This window comes from Leopardus geoffroyi, chromosome B4 (genome assembly GCF_018350155.1).
Source record: "Leopardus geoffroyi isolate Oge1 chromosome B4, O.geoffroyi_Oge1_pat1.0, whole genome shotgun sequence".
Taxonomy (NCBI): domain Eukaryota; kingdom Metazoa; phylum Chordata; class Mammalia; order Carnivora; family Felidae; genus Leopardus; species Leopardus geoffroyi.
Window position 1 is genome coordinate 19160266 of NC_059341.1, and position 6000 is coordinate 19166265.

The window sequence follows — 6000 nt, forward strand, 5'->3', positions numbered from 1 at the left end:
CACATCCCTAGAGCTCTGTTTACTTAATGTATCTACATCTACTTGGCTCTCATTTTGACCGAATGCCTTAGTTGCCAAAATGGAATCCATGTACTTTATGGGGTACACAGCACCACCCACTAAGTTGGGTGAAAAAAATGTTAGAACTTCTCTTGTTTTTGTTTTTATCTAAAAGTAAAATAAAAAATGATGCTTTTCATATATATATATATATATATATATATATTACTAATATATAGTATACAAATTGAAAGAATATCTAAGTATAAATTTTAAATAAATATGTAATTATTGGGGACACACACAAAAGTCTTTTACTGATGAAGCCTTCCGAGGGTACCGATCATCTGTATGTTCTTGCCTGTTTCAGGTCCATTAAAAGAATAAATATGTCCATTTCTACTTAAAAAGCACAAAATATAGTCCAAACTTTTTGACATGGAGTTCCTGGGTCCCTGGAGGATCCATGGATGGAATTCAGGGGGAGTGTGAGCCATTGAAATCACATCAACACAGAATGGTGCTGAACTGTCTGGAGGTGAGCTCTCCTATAGGAAAAAAGAGAGAGGTGAGTACATGCCTGGCCACCCCATCTGTTCAGGTAGCAGCTGGAGAAACCCATTGCTTTCCAGCAGCACCCAGACTACTGAGGTAGGACCTGTATGACCTGGAGGAGGGAGAATATTGGGAAAGAAATAGATAAGAATATAAAAGGAATTAAAGGAATGCAGTTCATGCTGACTGCAACCAGGACATCAGCAGGAAGCCTGTGGGAGAACCTCACCCAAGGATCTCCTCACCAGGTCCACAGGCACCCCCAACCTCCTGAGTGCTAAGTCCATACCTCCCCCAACTCTGCAGCCAGCTCTTTGTGTACCCTCAGGAGTGCGGTGGTGAGAGCTCCGTAAACCACGTGCTTTCCGAAAACCAGGTGAGAATCAGTGGGCAAGGAAGTAACCACAAACTTGAAAGATAGTGCCATCTTCTGGAAAACAAAAGAGAGGTTTCCGGCAGCCAGCCTGCTGAGTTGTAAGGATCAGGGAAGACAGGAAAGCTTAAGAATTCTTCCAAACAGGGAAACAAAAGTGTGGAGCAGATGTATCCATACGAGGTCAGAGAAAATCCCAGGTATAACAGAATCAATGAACAGTATACCCTAGCTGCAGGCAACTAGTAAAGATTTGAGGAGGTATCTGCTTCTTCAGATGGGAAAGCTGTAAGGCAAAACTATGAGGAACGGGAAGAATCAAGAAAACATGCCAACACCAAAAGGTAACAATAGTCTTCCAATAACTGAGTTCAAATACAGAATTTTGTGAACTGGCTGATAAAGAATTCAACATAGCTGTTGGGATGAAGTTCAATGATCTTCAAGAAAATTCAGAAAGACAATTTGATGACATCAGGAAAAAACTTTATGAACAAAATGAGAATTGGAAAAGAGATTGAAATCATAAAAAAAATAACCAAACAGAAATTCTGGACCTGAAGTATGCAACGGATGAAACACAAAAGGCAACAGAGAGCATCTACAGCAGAGTAGATTAAATGGAAGACAGTTCAGTGATCCAAAGGGCAAGAACTCTGAAATAAACAAATTGGAAAACAAAGAATGAAAAAGAGCAAAGAAAGCCTACATGATCTGTGAGATTCCTTCAAACATACACATATTAGAATAATCAGAATCCAGAAGAAAAGGGGGGAAAAAGGCAAAAAGTTACTTTAAATAATGGCTGAGAGATTTCCATACCTGGGAAACTTGGACATCTAAGTTTACAAAGCTAATAGATTCACTCTATTATCTCAATACAAAAAGGCCTCCTACGAGACACATTACAGGGAAACTGTCAAAAATCAAAGACAAAGACAGAATCTGAAAAGGAGCCAGAGGAAAAAAGATTGTAACTTTAAAAGGACGCCCCATCAGGCACCAACAAATTTCTCAGCATAAACCCTGCAGGCCAGAAGAGCATGGGATGACATAGTCAAAGTGTTCAAAGAAAATAATTGCCAGCCAGCAATCCTCTATTCAGCAAAGTTATTCTTCAGATAGGAAGGTGAAATAAAGACTTTCCTGAGGGGTGGGGGAAGCTAAGATTTTAATATCACTAGACTCACCTACAAGAAACACTGAAAGGAGTGCTTCAATCTGAAATGCAAGGACAGGTGCTCGCTTCGGCAGCACATATACTGAAATGCAAGGACAGTAATCAGGGGCATGAAAATACAGGAAAGTATACAACACATTGGTGAAGGTGAATGTACAGTCAGATTTAGAAAACTCTAATGCTGGCCTAGGGTGCAATGCTAACCCCTTAACGACAGTACTAAAAATACCTATGGCTACTATACTTTGTTAATGGATACACAATATTAAAAAAAGTTACATTGTGATCTCAACACCATAAAATGGGGTGGGAGAAGTAAAAGGGCAGAAATTTGTATGTAATTGAAGTTAAGTTGTTATCAGCTTAAAATACAATTATATCTAGGTTTTATGTAAGCTTCATTGTAACCACAAAGCAAAAATCTAGAGCAGGTGCACAAAAGATACAGGAAACAGAGCATAATGCCACAGAAAATCACCAATTTACAAAGATAGGTGGACATAAAGGGAAAAAGAAACAATTGAAATACAATAAACCTGAAAGTGGAAAAATAAGATGGCATTAGTAAGTCCTCGCATATCAACAATCACTTTTAATGTAAATGGATTGGATGCACCAATGAAAAGGCACAGAGTAACTAGATGGATTAAAAAAAAAAAAGAAAGAAAGACCTAACTATATGCTGCCTGCAATAGACTCACTTCAGTTTCAAGGACATGCATAAGTTCAAAGTGAAGGGACAGAAAAAGATATTCCATGCCAGTGGAAACCAAAAGAAAGTAGGATAGCTACACTTATATCAGAAAAAATTGACTTTAAGCCAAAATGGCACAAGAGACAAAGAAGGTCATTATATAATGATAAAAGTGCCAATTCATAAAGAAACTATAACAGTCATAAAAACGTATGCACCCAATGTCAGAACACCTGAATTTATTAAATAGCAAATACTAACAGATCCGAAGTCAGAAGAAGACAACAGTACAGTAATAGTAGGGAAAATCAGTATGCCTCCTTCAGCAATGGAGAGGTCACACAGACAGAAAATCAACAAAGAAACTTGAGCTTCAACCATAGTTTAGACCAAATGGACCTAACTGACATTTCTAGAACACTCCATCCAACAGCAGCAGAATCCACATTCTTCTCAAGAGCACATGGAATATTCTGCAGGATAGATCATATGATGGGACACAAAAAAATGTCTTAGCAAATTTAAAAAGATTGAAATCATACCAAGTATCTTTTCCAACCACAATGGTATAAAACCAGAAATCGGCAAGAGGAAACCTGGAAAATTTACAAGAATGTGAAAACTAAACAACACAATCCTGAACAACCAATCTGTCAAAGATTCCAAAAGGGAAATAAAGAAGTATCTCAGGACAAATGCAATAGAAACGCAAAACACCAAAATCTATGGGATGCTGCAAAAGTAGTTCTAAGAGGAATGGTTATAGCAATAAATATATATTAAGAAAATACAACCATCTCAAATAAACAACCTTCAGGAACTCAGAAGGAAATAGAAAAAAGAACAAAGTCTAACATTAGCAGAAGGAAGGAAATAAAGATTAGAGTGGAAATAAATGAAATAGAGACCAGGAAAACAGTAGAAAGGGTCAACAAAACTAAAAGCTGGTTTTTCTTCAAAAAGATAAACTAAATAGGCAAAACTTTAGCTAGATTAAGGAAAAAAAGAAATAGGACTCAAATGAATAAAATCAGAAATGGAAAAGGAGACTTTACTACTCTTACTACAGAAATACATAGGATCATAAGAGACTATAACTATAAGCAATTATATGCCAACAGACTGGATAATCCAGATGAAATGGATAAATTCCTAAAACCATAAAATCTACCAAGACTGAATCGGGAAGAAATAGAAAATCTGAACAGATCAATAATAAGTAATGAGATTGAATCATTGATCAAAAACCTCCCAACACAATAAAGTCCAGAACCAGATGGCTTCACTGGTGAATTCTACCAAACATTGAAAGATGATTTAATACCAATACTTCTTAAACTTTTCCAAAAAATTGAAGAGAAGGAAACACTTCCAAACTGATTTTATGAGGCAAGGATTATCCAGATACTAAAGCCAGATAAGGACACTACAAGAATGGAGAATTACAAGCCAATATCCCTGACAAATATAGATGGGTCCTCAACAACGTATCAAATTCAATTCAAAAGCACATTAAAAGCTGGATTTGGATACAGGAATGCTGATGCATAGGGGCACTTGTACCCCAATGTTTATAGCAGCACTTTCAACAATAGCCAAATCATGGAAAGAGCCTAAATATCCATTGACTCACGAATGGATAAAGAAGATGTGGTTTATATATACAATGGAATACTACTTGGCAATGAGAAAGAATGACATCTGGCCATTTGTAGCAACGTGGATGGAACTGGAGAGTGTGATGCTAAGTGAAATAAGTCAGGCAGAGAAAGACAGATACCATATGTTTTCACTCATATGTGGATCCTGAGAAACTCAACAGAAGACCAGGGGGGAGGAGAATGGGGGAGGGGGGGTTACAGAGAGGGAAGGAGGCAAACCATAAGAGACTCTTAAATACTGAGAATAAACTGAGGGTTGATGGGGGGTGGGAGGGAGGGGAAAGTTGGTGACAGGCATTGACAAGGGAACCTGTTGGGATGAGCACTGGGTGTTGTATGGAAATCAATTTGACAATAAATTTCATATTTAAAAAAAATAAAAAATAAATTATTTAATTAAAAAAAGCTGGATTTGGGATACAAGGATGGTTTTATATAATTATACAAATCATATAATCCTCTAAATAGATGTAGGAAAAAAACACTTGACAAAATACAACATTCCTTTATGAGAAAATCCCTCAACAAATTGACAATAAAAGGAATATATGTCAACATAATGAAGGCCACATACAACAAACACACAGCTAACATCATACTCAATGGTGAAAGACTGAAAACTTTTCCTTTAAGACCAGGAACAAGACAAGGGTGCCCAGCCTCACCACTTATTCAGCATAGTACTGAAGTGCCTAGCCAGAGCAATTAGGCAAGAAAACGAAATAAAAGTCATCCAAATCGGAAAGGAAGAGGTAAAATTGTCGTTATTTGCAGATAATGCAATTTTACATATACATAATCCTAAAGCCTCCACCAAAAAGGTGAGTTCTCTAATGTGTCCAAGAAAAGTCTGTGAGGATGGGAGTGAGAGCTTCTAAGCTCTTTGCTTGTCAGAGCTGAAGTTGGAAGTCAACCCCCTGCTGAAACTTTGCAAACCCCTGCTGATCTGAAAACCTGCTCTCAGAAAATCCTCAGCTGTGTACTGCCTGCCTTCACGGCCTCCCTCCCCCTCAGCCTTACCAGGCACAGCTCTGTCCTGAGATCATGCCACTGCAGAATGGCAAAGGAAGACACTTAGGTTGTGCGTTTTGCTTACCCCCAGTTATGCTGAAGAGAACTCCTCTGCATAGGGTTAGAGTTTCCAACCCCTAGACAGTGGGCAGAACTTGTCCTGGGTACCATAACAAGGACGAATGATCTCTTGCCCTTCAACTCTATTTTCAGTGATGGAACCCGAGATGCTTACTGCTGTCATTGTACTTGGGGGTCCGTCACCTTAAACCCCTACACAAACCCATGGCCCCAATAATATTTGGATTTAGATTTTTAGTAACATGGGTTTTGAAAAGTCTCTGAGACAGAACCATCCTGGTAGAAAAAAAAAATTAACATCAAAGATGTTTTACACTGCCAGGCCACAAGAAAGAAGCGTTCGAGAAAGTATAAGACTGAGACCTTGGGCATCAAGGTAACCATAATTTTGTGAGCTACACAAGGCATAAATATAAGGAACCTTAAGTAATAGAACGTAGCTAAA